General features: G+C 44.5%; 1 protein-coding gene across 2 annotated transcripts in view; it reads right to left on the bottom strand.

The window, feature by feature from the left end:
• erf (Ets2 repressor factor) overlaps positions 1-870 on the bottom strand; it is a 35,703-nt gene extending 34,833 nt beyond the window's left edge. For both annotated transcript variants that reach the window (XM_027163650.2, XM_027163646.2), the window contains exon 1: positions 1-870. This exon is cut by the window's left edge and continues 89 nt beyond it. The gene's annotated coding sequence lies outside the window, so the exon portion shown is untranslated.
• Between the last annotated feature and the right edge of the window lie 16,172 nt (positions 871-17,042).

Below are 17,042 nucleotides of genomic sequence, written 5' to 3'. Positions count from 1 at the left end.
CCGTTCGGTCCACCTCCTCTGCTCTACTCCACTTCTGCTCTACTCCACTTCTGCTCTACTCCACTTCTGCTCTACTCCACTTCTGCTCTACTCCACTTCTGCTCTACTCCACTTCTGCTCTACTCCACTTCTGCTCTACTCCACTTCTGCTCTACTCCACTTCTGCTCTACTCCACTTCTGCTCTACTCCACTTCTGCTCTACTCCACTTCTGCTCTACTCCACTTCTGCTCTACTCCACTTCTGCTCTACTCCACTTCTGCTCGCTTCCTCATGGGTTTCAACTGGAAGCCGCTCTTATGGTCCACCAGCCGAGGAGTAAGAGAAGTTTATCGGTGTGTCTCCCCGGACTCTGTCCGTGTGTCTCTCCGGGCTCCAGCTGCTTGTCTCTCCGCACTCTGCCTGTGTGTCCCTTTGTACTCTGTCCTCGTGTCTCTCCGGGCCCCAGCCGCGTGTCTCTCCGGGCCCCAGCCGTGTGTTTCTCTGACCGTGTCTCTCCGGGCCCCAGCCGTGTGTCTCTCTGTCCGCGTGTCTCTCAGGGCCCCAGCCGTGTGTCTCTCCGGGCCCCAGCCGTGTGTCTCTCTGGCTGTGTCTCTCCCCGGGCCCCAACTGTGTGTATCTCAGGGCTCCAGCCCCTGAACACTACTTGTTAAATTACTAATTAATTTGGTGGCGTTACGGAGCTGCACCACGTCATTTTGACGGTCAAAACATACCATATCCGGTTAGAAAAAGTCTATATCTATAGTGTCTGGGTGCTTTTCTGTAAATGCAGTGTTTCTTTTTTTTAACACCCCCTCTTATTTTTCCACTCACTCTCTGTGCACGCTTTCCTCTCTCTCTCTCTCTCTCTCTCTCTCTCTCTCTCTCTCTCTCTCTCTGTGTTCGTCTCTCTCTCTCTCTCTCTCTCTCTCTCTCTCTCTCTATGTGTGTGTGTGTCTCTCTCTCTCTCTTTCTCTCTCTCCTCTGAGTGTCGTGTTTCGTTCTCCCGACCACACGGTGCCGCCCACGTGTATTGGGGAGAGAGAGACCACGCCCACTCGTCGTGCTCTCTGCCCGCGTCACTCGCGCTTTTACTCAATAACCTTCCCACGTCCCGGTGCGTAGTGGCGTCACGACGTTGTCCTACGCACGCTGCCCCTGTTCCAAGCTGTTCCTTGTGTGTGTTGTATACTGTACTAGTGTGTGTGTGTGTGTGTGTGTGTACTCACTGACTTCAATTTGACATACACAGTAGCCCATAATGTAACTGTGCCACCATTTTGATTCCCTAATGCATGTCATAGAGCCAAAAGTATGTGCACCCCTGTCCAATCCGACACAATCACATGTAGTTGAACAACCCACAGGTTAATTCCCTATAATAATCACCATGACTGAGGGGATGTATGTGCCCATTCAGACAGAAAAGGTTGGGTGACATTCTGCACCTCAGAGTCTCATTATATATTCTGTTTAATGCTCTTTAAATGTCAGGTAAAGCTCAGCTCAGTCGGCTGCAGGGTGCAGAGAATATGTCTTAATGAACCTTAAGATGAATGAGGTCATGTAATCCAGGATTGGTCCAGAAATGTGGCAAGTAAATCTGTCCTGATGACGTTTTCTCCTGTCATGAGAGTCAAAAACCAATATTGAAATACCAAAATATTTTGAATAGACTATTATTCATCCAATCTTTGATTTATGGTTAATGAAAGCATTCTATAACCTATACCTTGGCCTCTGATTTACATATATTTGCATATTTCCTATTTAAAACAGTACATAGTGTGGCATTCATTGAACAGACAGGCGAGTTGTAAAGTTCACATTTTTATGACATCAAGTAAACACAAACCTTACTATAAACTGTTTCTGTTAGTATAATTCAAACATTTACTAGCATTGATGTAACCACCTTTAAGTTAAACTCAGTTTTAGACACAGTATTAGAATTGTGATGAAAGATGGAGGCAGAGACCAGGAAGGAATGAAGGAAGGCATTCCACAATTTTCCTAGTTTGTAAAAATATTTCAGAATTTTGATTTGTCCACTCACCTGGAGAGCTTGTCTCCCATATCTTTGGCATTCATGACCAGTGGTTTTTAAGTTGTTGATTATTTAAAATGCTGCTTATCGTCACAGACATCGAAGTCTCATAAAATGCTTGTCCTTATCCTGCTGGATAGCACAAAACCTCCAGAGCACATTTCTTTCTCACAGTAAGAAAGGTCAATTACAGAAATTTGCTCAAATTATTTGTGTATTAATGGCTGATGCATTAACTGAGAGCTTTATTTGCTGTTATTATTTGAAATGCTATTACTTACACTTCTGTCTTAATAAAGGGGAAAAAACATCAGTTGATATCATTTTGTGTCATTTGGCAAAGGCTAGATCAGTGAGAATAGAGATCTGTTTTATTTTGTTGTTAACAAATGTTGTGCTCAAAAAAATGGCATGTAGTACAGAAAACCTCCTGGGGTTTTCCAGGCAAGCAACAGTAGTTATTATTTAGTTTAGATCAATGCTGAGTAACAATTACATCTTCTTATATTTCTAGATATCTTTTCATATCTGTTGTGTGTCTTTCTGAGCTATATGTCATTACTGCTTTTAGGTGTATTTACTATGAGCAGAATGCATAGTAGTTTAATCAGTGTATATAATAGCATGGCTGTGATATACTGATGTAAAAAATCATATGCCAACATAACCATAAGTGGCATATTCTTTTGCCTGATCTTTAATGCACATGTGATTGGAAGGTTGTAAGTTTGAATCTTAGGTCCACTAAGCTGCTGCTGCTGCTGGGCCCTTGAGTATGATAAAACTAAACATAGTGCAGAAAAATATAAGTAAAATATAAAACTAAATATAGTGCAGAATCAGACTCAGACAGTGTCACTTACATACACATGACAACTGAGGGAAAATATCAGTGGAACAAGAACAGACTGAGGGAGGTTGAACGGAATTAAAAAGAAGATTGGGTGGAGGAAGGTAGCTTATGCTGTCTTTCCATTTCCACCGTTCCCCTCCTACCTTTTCTCTCTCTGCTGTTAAACACTCATCATAATGTGAAGTTCTTAGTCATTTGGTCTGATTGTGAAAGCCATGAGTAAGTGAAAAATGCTACATTTGTTTCATCCTTGATTGTCAATGTTTTCCTTCTTCTCCTTTGTTGAAGAACCTTGCCGTTCCTAATCAGAATGACACACAGATGGGCAGCAGAGTAAAAGATGAAAAAAGAACAAGATATTTAAAAAGGAGACACAATCTTCCATTGCCTACAATTCTATGGTATAAAACATACAACATCACATTTTCCATAGTGTATATGAACAGTAATAACAGAAGGAGACTTCTCCATGTCAGCCTTTGCTTTTATGCTGAAACAAATAGTTTTTTTTGGACAGAGAATGAGATCTTTCACTTTGTTAACTGATACCCAGATGACCTCCCTTAAGAGTCCTCTATTATCAGCTATGTTCCTCCACTAATTCTAACTATCTTAGTTCTGTTTAAGTCTCTTTATTAAAGTTAACCGTAAAAAACAGCCATTCAATATTTCCTTTAAATAATTTCACTACATTCTGTTTGTAAGTGAAACTCAGTTTCTGGTGTTCTTTGAAGAATAACAGAAAGCTATCATCAAGGTGTTTTTATAAACTATTCTCATATGCCTTTACATCTGAATATAGGTTCATCATCTGCTCAGAAATTGTGGAAAAATTATTAAATATTTTCCTAGGCAAATGAGTGTCTAAAATATTTACTGCCTAAAAATCCTTAGTTTTTTGCTAAGTTAAATATCCAGGACAGGAAATTATATTCAAAGACGTATATGAGACAGAATAAATCCGAAGATAAACTATGCAGTTGTAGGATTTCACATTTTAGACACAGTAAATTTCATTTGAGTATGTTTTTATTAGATCTTTTTTAATAAATTAATTGCAGTTTTTGTAAAAATGGACACACAATTGATAGATGGAATTTGTTTGGATCTCCAAAGATGACTAACTTGGAGACAGATAAACTGAGAGAAACTGAGCAAAACAATTCAGCTGCTACATGGACTTTCAGTGATCAGAAACAACTAGTCTAGATATGCTCCAATTGTAACTGTTGAATGAGCTATTTAGAAATTGTGACCTATTGATTAGTGAGAAGGGTCTAATGCTGATTGGACAAGATTACCTCCCAGTGGCCAATGTTAATAGTTAATAATTAAGCTGACAAAGTTGATCAAAGTGGTGTCTTACTTTTGTCAGTGTTGCTCCCAATCTAATAGACAGCCTTCACAATGAGCAGCAAGAAAGGATACAGCTTACATTTAATAATGTAAAATAGTGAGAATCTGATCAAAGGGTTTAAATATTAACATGGTTGGGGTGCAAGAGTGCCTTGCCAGCCATCATGGCTACAACTCTTGTAAATGGTTCTTATTGACCCTGGAAAAGGGGCCCACACACACACACACACACACACACACACACACACACACACACACACACACACACACACACACACACACACACACACACATACACACACAAAGGGAGCTTTGTGCCCCAACATGCCAGGTTTTCTTTTGTGTGCCTGAATGTAATATGAAGAGTTACGAAGACATGTTAAGGTGTGAAGGTCAGCATTTCCAATACTGCTTTCCAACTGTGTGTTTTTGGTTTTTATTAAGAAGCAGATAAACTGTGGCAATAGATGTTGTGTCATCCAGTCTAACAAAATGAGGGAAAGAGAAAATGTATGTGTGTTGGACAAGAGAATGGAAGTAAAAATGGAGAGGTTGTAAAAGGGATAATGTAGAAAGCCCAACATGGAAAAGAAACAGGGGAAAAAAACATGAGCATGCCAGAGTGATCATGTGATATAACAATTTGACCCCATTCACACCTGTACTTAGTACTCTCCGTTTGTGCTCTGATGATTTCAGATGGTTATGTACCAAGTCTGAATGGGGCCAGAGAGGAGGGAGCTTCTGTGTAAGTAGGTGGATGAGAGGGAGAGACTGGGGGTGGGGTGGGGTGTTTGGGATATATGCAGGTTACATGTGTGAATGCACTCTTTGTGATCAAAAGACATATTTATTTTCTTAGTGCTTAAACTATTCAGAAACACTGGGTTTCTCTCTGCTATCTGCCATACTCATTTATAAGACCTTATCTATGCCTTTGTACACACAGTGTTTTTGTTATAAACTATGATTGTGCCCTTTAAACATGCTGATCACGTGTAACATAAAAACACACAGCTATATCCTGTCCTCTTTTCTCCTCCTTCATCTTATCCCAGTCCAAGCTGCTTTTCACAGATTTGTAATTATATTAACACACGGAACAGAGAAGAGACTGATGAGAAGGAAGAAATCAAAAGAATGAAAAAGATGGAGAAGGATTTAGGAGGACAAAATGAAGGCGAGAGAATAAAAACACTATTTGTATTCAATAAAACAACTGCTTAAACATTATGCAGCTGTACATTTCTAACCAGATGCAAACAAAGAATGAAGTTGAACAAGTATAAAATGTTTTCTAGATTGATTATATGGTGATAAAGTAACACAAAGCAAACCAGAATAACATAATTGTTGATCTCAATGCATGTCACATGTCCATGTTGTGCAAATTTTTAATTTTCTACTGTTAGCGCATTTGATAATATACCTTAAGTATACTATTGTTTAATACACTTTTACTTTACCGTGTGATATGATACATTATCAGCACACATGATAGTAGGTAGCGACATGCTAAGGCTAAATTTTTTTCTGTGTTAATGATAAAATAACGTTATGTACTTTATCGATTACAATCTCCGTTTATACAGATTACATGAAGCTGCACGTACACGTTTTATTCCCCGCGTTTGGATGCCAATGTAGGTTCGCAAAGCCATGAGCATTAACAGTAAGGCAACATTGTTGTTTGTGGTTGCCGCTGCTGCACTAACGTTGCTGGGACACGTGACACGTATACAGTGACGTCACACTCGGCGCTGTGATTGCTCTCTAGCCGGTGGAAAGGCAAACCGGTTCTTAGAAGGTTCGCCAGTGGAACCAACTTTGAACCAGCACTAGCGCTAGCTCTGAACCAGCACCCGGTTCTTTCCGGTGGAAAAGAGGCAATAGAGGACTTTTCGGAATTCCCCATTCAAGTCTATGGGATGTTCGATCGTCGACTACGGGAAAACCGAAAATTCCGTCGGAACTCCGGAAAAAAAAACTCCGTCCGGAGTGAGGTCCTAAAGAACCTGTCCGAGTTCGGTGTAAATCGCTCGAAAACTTGCCGAGTTATAAACCTCAAAAGTTTATAATGGAAGTCTATGGGAATAAAGGCCACTTTGAGCTTCCGTACCGGGAATGCCAGAATTCCGATCGCTTAGAAAAATAGAAGCAACAAACTTCAGACCAGGGTCTACGACATATCCAAATTTGGTGCATGTGGCTCGAACGCCCTGGGCCACATTTTTTAAAATAAATTGTTGTCTAAGAATAATAATAATAATAACTAGATTTGTAAAGTTCGTCGCAACAAACTTTGATGTTGGCTTTGACGGTGCAAGTATTCTCAAAGACCGAGGCGAGTGGACAGAAAGATTGTGAAAGCTACTGGACCGCTAGGGTGCCAATACTTTTGGAAATGAGTGGACATGAGCATGTGACGTGAACATAATACCCATGGGGCAGTTCCCCTCATTGTGCTGAGTGTTTTGATATGTCACATGTCCATGTTGTGCAAATTTTTAATTTTCACGTGACATCACGTGACGTGACCAGAATACCACGTGACCGTGGGGCAGTACCCCTCATTGTGCTGAGTGTTTTGATATGTCACATGTCCATGTTGTGCAAATTTTTGATTTCGCATGATTTGGGGGCGGGGCTACACGTGACGTCACCTGACGTGACCAGAATACCCGTAGGGCAGTTCCCCTCATTGTGCTGAGTGTTTTGATATGTCACATGTCTTTGTTGTGCAAATTTTTGATTTCGCTTGTTTTGGGGGCGGGGCTACATGTGACATCACGTGACGTGACGAGAAGACCCGTGGGGCAGTTCCCCTCATTGTGCTGAGTGTTTTGATATGTCACATGGGCCACTGCATATTTTTGCAATGCAAATTTTGCACAATGCATATTTTATCAATGCAAATTTTTAATTTTGCTTGTTTTGGGGGCGGGGCTACATGTGACATCACGTGACGTCACGTGACGTGACCATAATACCCGTGGGGCAGTTCCCCTCATTGTGCTGAGTGTTTTGATATGTCACATGTCAATCTTGTGCAAATTTTTAATTTTGCTTGTTTTTGGGGCGGGGCGACATATGACATCACGTGACGTCACGTGACGTGACCAAAATACCCGTGGGGCAGTTCCCCTCATTGTGCTGAGTGTTTTGATATGTCACATGTCCATAATGTGCAAATTTTTGATTTCGCTTGTTTTGGGGGCGGGGCTACACATGACGTCACGTGACATGACCAAAATGCCCGTGGGGCAGTTCCCCTCATTGTGCTGAGTGTTTTGATATGTCACATGTCCATGTTGTGCAAATTTTTGATTTCGCTTGTTTTGGGGGCGGGGCTACACGTGACGTCACGTGACGTGAACAGAATACCCCTGGGGCAGTTCCCCTCAATGTGCTGAGTGTTTTGATATGTCACATGTCCATGTTGTGCAAGTTTTTGATTTTGCTTGTTTTGGGGGCGGGGCTACACGTGACCTCACGTGACGTCACGTGATGTGACCAGAAAAGCAGTGGGGCAGTTCCCCTCAATGTGCTGAGTGTTTTGATATGTCACATGTGCATGTTGTGCAAATGTTTGATTTCGCTTTTTTGGGGGGCGGGGCTACACGTGACGTCACGTGACGTGGCCAGAATACCCGTGGGGCAGTTCCCCTCATTGTGCTGAGTGTTTTGATACGTCACATGTCCATGTTGTGCAAATTTTTGATTTCGCTTGTTTTGGGGGCGGGGCTACACGTGACGTCACGTGACGTGACCAGAATACCCCTGGGGCAGTTCCCCTCAATGTGCTGAGTGCTTTGATATGTCACACGTCTATTTCGTGCAAATTTTTTATTTTGCTTGTTTTGGGGGCGGGGCTACACGTGACGTCACGTGCCGTTACCAGAATACCCATGGGGCAGTTCCCCTCATTGTGCTGAGTGTTTTGATATGTCACATGTCCATGTTGTGCAAATTTTTGATTTCGCTTGTTTTGGGGGCGGGGCTACACATGACGTCACGTGACATGACCAGAATACTCGTGGAGCAGTTCCCCTCATTGTGCTGAGTGTTTTGATATGTCACATGTCCATGTTGTGCATATTTTTAATTTTCACGTGTCGTCACGTGTCGTCACGTCACGTCACGTGGCCAGAATGCCCGTGGGGCAGTTCCCCTCATTGTGCTGAGTGTTTTGATATGTCACATGTCCATGTTGTGCAAATTTTTGATTTTGCTTGTTTTGGGGGCAGGACTACACGTGACCTCACGTGACGTCACGTGACGTGATCAGAATAGCCGTGGGGCAGTTCCCCTCAATGTGCTGAGTGTTTTGATATGTCACATGTCCATGTTGTGCATATTTTTAATTTTCACGTGTCGTCACGTGTCGTCACGTCACGTCACGTCACGTCACGTGGCCAGAATGCCCGTGGGGCAGTTCCCCTCATTGTGCTGAGTGTTTTGATATGTCACATGTCCATGTTGTGCAAATTTTTGATTTTGCTTGTTTTGGGGGCGGGACTACACGTGACCTCACGTGACGTCACGTGACGTGATCAGAATAGCCGTGGGGCAGTTCCCCTCAATGTGCTGAGTGTTTTGATATGTCACATGTCCATGTTGTGCAAATGTTTGATTTCGCTTTTTGGGGGGGCAGGGCTACACGTGACGTCACGTGACGTGACCAGAATACCCCTGGGGCAGTTCCCCTCATTGTGCTGAGTGCTTTGATATGTCATACGTCCATGTTGTGCAAATTTTTGATTTTGCTTGTTTTGGGGGCCGGGCTACACGTGATGTCACGTGGTGTCGAGTGACGTCACCAGAAAACCCGGTGGGGTGCCAATACTTTTGGCAAAAAGTGGCTACTGAGGGTTTGGACATTTCATGTCACTACTGCAGTCATTATGGGATTTTACTTATTATACTGCATAGAACAGTACATGTAATTCTTAATGTTGGATGTATTGTGTGTGACATCTTAGAGGACTTTTCGGAATTCCCTTTTCAAATCTATGGGATGTTCGATCGTCGACTACGGGAAAACCGAAAATTCCGTCGGAACTCCGGAATAAAAACTTCGTCCGGAGTAAGGTCCTAAAGAACCAGTCTGAGTACGATGTAAATCGCTCGAAAACTTGCCGAGTTACAAAGCTCAAAAGTTTATAATAGAAGTCTAAGGGAAAAAAGGCCACTTTGAGCTTCCGTACCGGGAATGCCGGAATTCCGATCGCTTAGAAAAATAGAAGCAACAAACTTCAGACCAGGGTCTACGACATATCTGAATTTGGTGCATGTGGCTCGAACGCCCTGGGCCGCATTTTTTTAAATAAATTTTTGTCTAAGAAGAATAATAATAACTAGATTTGTAAAGTTCGTCTCGACAAACTTTGATGTTGGCTTTGACGGTGCAAGTATTCGCAAAGGCCGGTGCAGTTTGGAGGCGAGTGGACAGAAAGATTGTGAAAGCTACTGGACCGCTAGAGTGCCAATACTATTGGAGGTGAGCAGATATGAGCATGTGACGTGACCAGAATAGTCGTTGGGCAGTTCCCCTCAATGTGCTGAGTGTTTTGATATGTCACATGTCCATGTTGTGCAAATTTTTGATTTCGCTTGTTTTGGGGGCGGGGCTACATGTGAAGTCACGTGACGTCACGTGACGTGACCAGAATACCCGTTGGGCAGTTCCCCCTATTTCGCTGAGTGTTTTGATATGTCACATGTCCATGTTGTGCAAATTTTTGATTTTGCTTGTTTTGGGGGCGGGGCTACACGTGACGTCACGTGACATGACTATAATACCCGTGGGGCAGTTCCCCTTAGTGTGCTGAGTGTTTTGATATGTCACATGTCCATGTTGTGCAAATTTTTAATTTTGCTTGTTTTTGGGGCAGGGCTACATTTGACATCACGTGACGTCACGTGACGTGACCAGAATACCTGTGGGGTAGTTCCCCTCATTGTGCTGAGTGTTTTGATATGTCACATGTCCATGTTGTGCAAATTTTTGCTTTCAATTGTTTTGGGGAAAGCTACTGGACCTTTAGTGTGCCAATTCTTTTGGAGGTGAGTGGACATGAGCATGTGACATGATCCGAATACCCGTTAAGCAGTTCCCTTCATTGTGCTGAGTGTTTTGATATGTCACATGGCCATATTGTGCAAAATTTTGATTTTGCTTGTTTTGGGGGCGGGGCTACACGTGACCTCATGTGACATCACATGACATGACCAGAATACCCGTGGGGCAGTTCCCCTCATTGTGATGAGTGTTTTGATATGTCACATGTCCATGTTGTGCAAATGTTTAATTTTCACATGACCTCATGTGACATCACGTGACGTCACGTGACCAAAAAACCGGTGGGGCAGTTCGCCTCATTGTGCTGAGTGTTTTGATATGTCACATGTCCATGTTGTGCAGATTTTTGATTTTGGTTGTTTTGGGGGCGGGGCTACACGTGACGTCACATGACGTGACCAGAATACCCGTGGGGCAGTTCCCCTCATTGTGCTGAGTGTTTTGATATGTCACATGTCCATGTTGAGCAAATTTTTGATTTCGCTTGTTTTGGGGGCGGGGCTACACGTGACCTCATGTGACATCACATGACATGAACAGAATACCCGTGGGGCAGTTCCCCTCATTGTGCTGAGTGTTTTGATATGTCACATGTCCATGTTGTGCAAATTTTTAATTTAGCTTGTTTTGGGGGCGGGGCGACGCGTGACGTCACGTGACGTCACGTGACGTCACGTGACGTGACTAGAATACCCGTGGGGCAGTTCCCCCACATTGTGCTGAGTGTTTTGATATGTCACATGTCCATGTTGTCCAAATTTTTGATTTCGCTTGTTTTATGGGGGGGCTACACGTGACGTCACGTGACGTGACCAGAATACACGTGGGGCAGTTCCCCTCATTGTGCTGAGTGTTTTGATATTTCACATGTCCATGATGTGCAAATTGTTGTTTTCGCTTGTTTTGGGTGCGGGGCTACACGTGACGTCACGTGACGTGACCAGAATACCCCTGGGGCAGTTCCCCTCAATGTGTTGAGTGTTTTGATATGTCACATGTTCATTTTGTGCAAATTTTTGATTTCGCTTGTTTTGGGGGCGGGGCTACACGTGACGTCACGTGACATCACATGACATGACCAGAATACCCGTGGGGTAGTTCCCCTCATTGTGCTGAGTGTTTTGAAATGTCACATGTCCATGTTGTGCAAATTTTGAATTTCGCTTGTTTTGGGGTTGGGGCTCCACGTGACGTCATGTGACGTGACCAGAATACCTGTGGGGCAGTTCCCCTCATTGTGCTGAGTGTTTTGATATGTCACATGTCCGTGTTGTGCAAATTTTTGATGTACCTTGTTTTGATGGCGGGGCGACGCGTGACGTCACGTGACGTCACGTGACGTGACCAGAAAACAAGTGGGGCAGTTCCCCTCATAGTGCTGAGTGTTTTGATATGTCACATGTCCATGTTGTGCAAATTTTTGATGTTGCTTGTTTTGGGGGCGGGGCTACACGTGACCTCACGTGACGTCACGTGACGTGACCAGAATACCCGTGGGGCAGTTCACCTCATTGTGCTGAGTGTTTTGATATGTCACATGTCCATGTTGTGCAAATCTTTGATTTCGCTTGTTTTGGGGGCGGGGCTACATGTGAAGTCACGTGACGTCACGTGACGTGACCAGAATACCCGTTGGGCAGTTCCCCCCATTTTGCTGAGTGTTTTGATATGTCACATGTCCATGTTGTGCAAATTTTTGATTTTTCTTGTTTTGGGAGCGGGGCTACACGTGACGTTACGTGACATGACCAGAATACCCGTGGGGCAGTTCCCCTTAGTGTGCTGAGTGTTTTGATATGTCACATGTCCATGTTGTGCAAATTTTTAATTTTGCTTGTTTTTGGGGCAGGGCTACACGTGACGTCACATGACGTGACCAGAATACCTATGGGGTAGTTCCCCTCATTGTGCTGAGTGTTTTGATATGTCACATGTCCATGTTGTGCAAATTTTTGCTTTCAATTGTTTTGGGGAAAGCTACTGGACCGTTAGGGTGCCAATTCTTTTGGAGGTGAGTGGACATGAGCATGTGACATGATCTGAATACCCGTTAAGCAGTTCCCTTCATTGTGCTGAGTGTTTTGATATGTCACATGGTCATATTGTGCAAAAGTTTGATTTCGCTTGTTTTGGGGGCGGGGCTACACGTGACCTCATGTGACATTACATGACATGACCAGAGAACCCGTGGGGCAGTTCCCCTCATTGTGATGAGTGTTTTGATATGTCACATGTTCATGTTGTGCAAATGTTTAATTTTCACGTGACCTCATGTGACATCACGTGACGTCACGTGACATCACGTGACCAAAAAACCGGTGGGGCAGTTCGCCTCATTGTGCTGAGTGTTTTGATATGTCACATGTCCATGTTGTGCAGATTTTTGATTTTGGTTGTTTTGGGGGTGGGGCTACACGTGACGTCACATGACGTGACCAGAATACCCGTGGGGCAGTTCCACTCATTGTGCTGAGTGTTTTGATATGTCACATGTCCATGTTGTGCAAATTTTTAATTTAGCTTGTTTTGGGGGCGGGGCGACACGTGACGTCACGTGACGTCACGTGACGTGACTAGAATACCCGTGGGGAAGTTCCCCCACATTGTGCTGAGTGTTTTGATATGTCACATGTCCATGTTGTCCAAATTTTTGATTTCGCTTGTTTTGGGGGGGGGGCTACACGTAACGTCACGTGACGTGACCAGAATACACGTGGGGCAGTTCCCCTCATTGTGCTGAGTGTTTTGATATGTCACATGTCCATGATGTGCAAATTGTTGTTTTCTCTTGTTTTGGGTGCGGGGCTACACGTGACGTCACGTGACGTGACCAGAATACCCGTGGGGCAAGTCCCCTCAATGTGTTGAGTGTTTTGATATGTCACATGTTCATTTTGTGCAAATTTTTGATTTCGCTTGTTTTGGGGGCGGGGCTACACGTGACCTCACGTGACATCACATGACATGACCAGAATACCCGTGGGGCAGTTCCCCTCATTGTGCTGAGTGTTTTGATATGTCACATGTCCATGTTGTGCAAATTTTTAATTTCGCTTGTTTTGGGGTTGGGGCTCCACGTGACGTCACGTGACGTGACCAGAATACCTGTGGGGCAGTTCCCCTCATTGTGCTGAGTGTTTTGATATGTCACATATCCGTGTTGTGCAAATTTTTGATTTACCTTGTTTTGGGGGCGGGGCAACGCGTGACGTAACGTGACGTCACGTGACGTGACCAGAATACCCGTGGGGCAGTTCCCCCACATTGTGCTGAGTGTTTTGATATGTCACATGTCCATGTTGTCCAAATTTTTGATTTCGCTTGTTTTGGGGGGGGCTACACGTGATGTCACGTGACATCACATGACGTGACCAGAATACCCGTGGGGCAGTTCCCCTCAATGTGTTGAGTGTTTTGATATGTCACATGTTCATTTTGTGCAAATTTTTGATTTCGCTTGTTTTGGGGGCGGGGCTACACGTGACCTCACGTGACATCACATGACATGACCAGAATACCCGTGGGGCAGTTCCCCTCATTGTGCTGAGTGTTTTGATATGTCACATGTCCATGTTGTGCAAATTTTTAATTTTGCTTGTTTTGGGGGCGGGGCGACACGTGACGTCACGTGACGTGACCAGAATACCCGTGGGGCAGTTTCCCTCAATGTGTTGAGTGTTTTCATATGTCACATGTTCAGTTTGTGCAAATTTTTGATTTCGCTTGTTTTGGGGGCGGGGCTATACGTGACCTCACGTGACATCACATGACATGACCAGAATACCCGTGGGGCAGTTCCCCTCATTGTGCTGAGTGTTTTGATATGTCATATGTCCATGTTGTGCAAATTTTTAATTTTGCTTGTTTTGGGGGCGGGGCGACACGTGACATCACATGACGTGACCATAATACCCGTGGGGCAGTTCCCCTCATTGTGCTGAGTGTTTTGATATGTCACATGTCCATGTTGTGCAAATTTTTAATTTTGCTTGTTTTTGGGGCGGGCTACATGTGACATCACGTGACGTCACGTGACGTGACCATAATGCCCGTGGGGCAGTTCCCCTCATTGTGCTGAGTGTTTTGATATGTCACATGTCCATGTTGTGCAAATTTTTTATTTCGCTTGTTTTGGGGGCGGGGCTACACGTCACTTCACGTGACGTGACCAGAATACACGTGGGGCAGTTCCCCTCATTGTGCTGAGTGTTTTGATATGTCACATGTCCATGATGTGCAAATTTTTGATTTCGCTTGTTTTGGGGGCGGGGCTACACGTGACGTCACGTGACGTGACCAGAATACCCCTGGGGCAGTTCCCCTCAATGTGTTGAGTGTTTTGATATGTCACATGTTCATTTTGTGCAAAATTTTGATTTCGCTTGTTTTGGGGGCGGGGCTTTACGTGACCTCACGTGACATCACATGACGTGACCATAATACCCGTGGGGCAGTTCCCCTCATTGTGCTGAGTGTTTTGACATGTCACATGTCCATGTTGTGCAAATTTTTGATTTCGCTTGTTTTGGGGGCGGGGCTACACGTGACCTCACGTGACATCACATGACATGACCAGAATACCCGTGGGGCAGTTCCCCTCATTGTGCTGAGTGTTTTGATATGTCACATGTCCATGTTGTGCAAATTTTTAATTTTACTTGTTTTGGGGGCGGAGCTACACGTGACGTCACGTGACGTGACCAGAATACCCGTGGGGCAGTTCCCCTCAATGTGCTCAGTGTTTTGATATGTCACATGTCCATGTTGTGCAAATTTTTGATTTTGCTTGTTTTGGGGGCGGGGCTACATGTGACCTCACGTGACGTCAAGTGACGTGACCAGAATACCCGTGGGGCAGTTCCCCTCATTGTGCTGAGTGTTTTGATATGTCACATGTCCATGTTGTGCAAATTTTTAATTTTGCTTGTTTTTTGGGCGGGGCTACATGTGACATCTCGTGACGTCAAGTGACGTGACCAGAATACCCGTGGGGCAGTTCCCCTCAATGTGCTGAGTGTTTTGATATGTCAAATGTCCATTTTGTGCAAATTTTTGATTTTGCTTGTTTTGGGGGTGGGGCTACCCGTGACGTCACGTGTCAAGTGATGTCACCAGAATATTCGGTGGAGTGCCAATTCTTTTGGCAAAAAGTGGCTCCTGAGGGTTTGGACTTTTCATGTCAATACTGCACTCCACTCCACTACTGGACCGCTAGAGTGCCAATACTATTGGAGGTGAGTGGATATGAGCATGTGACGTGATCTCAATACCCGTGGGGCAGTTCCCCCACATTGTGCTGAGTGTTTTGATATGTCAAATGTCCATGTTGTCCAAATTTTTGATTTCGCTTGTTTTGGGGGGGGGCTACACGTGACATCACGTGACGTGACCAGAATATTCGTGGGGCAGTTCCCCTCATTGTGCTGAGTGTTTTGATATGTTACATGTCCATGTTGTGCAAATTTTTAATTTTACTTGTTTTGGGGGCGGGGCGACACGTGACGTCACGTGACGTGACCAGAATACCCGTGGGGAAGTTCCCCTCATTGTGCTGAGTGTTTTGATATGTCACATGTCCATGTTGTGCAAATTTAATTTCGCTTGATTTGGGTTCGGAGCTACACGTGACGTCACGTGACGTGACCAGAATACCCGTGGGGCAGTTCCCCCACATTGTGCTGAGTGTTTTGATATGTCACATGTCTATGTTGTCCAAATTTTTGATTTCGCTTGTTTTGGGGGGGGGCTACACGTGACTTCACGTGACGTGACCAGAATACACGTGGGGCAGTTCCCCTCATTGTGCTGAGTGTTTTGATATGTCACATGTCCATGATGTGCAAATTTTTGATTTCGCTTGTTTTGGGGGCGGGGCTACACGTGACGTCACGTGACGTGACCAGAATACCCCTGGGGCAGTTCCCCTCAATGTGTTGAGTGTTTTGATATGTCACATGTTCATTTTGTGCAAATTTTTGATTTCGCTTGTTTTGGGGGCGGGGCTTTACGTGACCTCACGTGACATCACATGACGTGACCATAATACCCGTGGGGCAGTTCCCCTCATTGTGCTGAGTGTTTTGATATGTCACATGTCCATGTTGTGCAAATTTTTAATTTTGCTTGTTTTTGGGGCGGGCTACATGTGACATCACGTGACGTCACGTGACGTGACCATAATGCCCGTGGGGCAGTTCCCCTCATTGTGCTGAGTGTTTTGATATGTCACATGTCCATGTTGTGCAAATTTTTTATTTCGCTTGTTTTGGGGGCGGGGCTACACGTGATGTCACGTGCCGTTGCCAGAATACCCAAGGGGCAGTTCCCCACATTGTGCTGAGTGTTTTGATATGTCACATGTCTATGTTGTCCAAATTTTTGATTTCGCTTGTTTTGGGGGGGGGCTACACGTCACTTCACGTGACGTGACCAGAATACACGTGGGGCAGTTCCCCTCATTGTGCTGAGTGTTTTGATATGTCACATGTCCATGATGTGCAAATTTTTGATTTCGCTTGTTTTGGGGGCGGGGCTACACGTGACGTCACGTGACGTGACCAGAATACCCCTGGGGCAGTTCCCCTCAATGTGTTGAGTGTTTTGATATTTCACATGTTCATTTTGTGCAAATTTTTGATTTCGCTTGTTTTGGGGGCGGGGCTTTACGTGACCTCACGTGACATCACATGACGTGACCATAATACCCGTGGGGCAGTTCCCCTC

The sequence above is a fragment of the Tachysurus fulvidraco genome, chromosome 7, assembly GCF_022655615.1.
Source record: "Tachysurus fulvidraco isolate hzauxx_2018 chromosome 7, HZAU_PFXX_2.0, whole genome shotgun sequence".
In the NCBI taxonomy this organism is placed as follows: Eukaryota; Metazoa; Chordata; class Actinopteri; order Siluriformes; family Bagridae; genus Tachysurus; species Tachysurus fulvidraco.
This window is presented reverse-complemented; position numbering and strand designations above follow the sequence as displayed.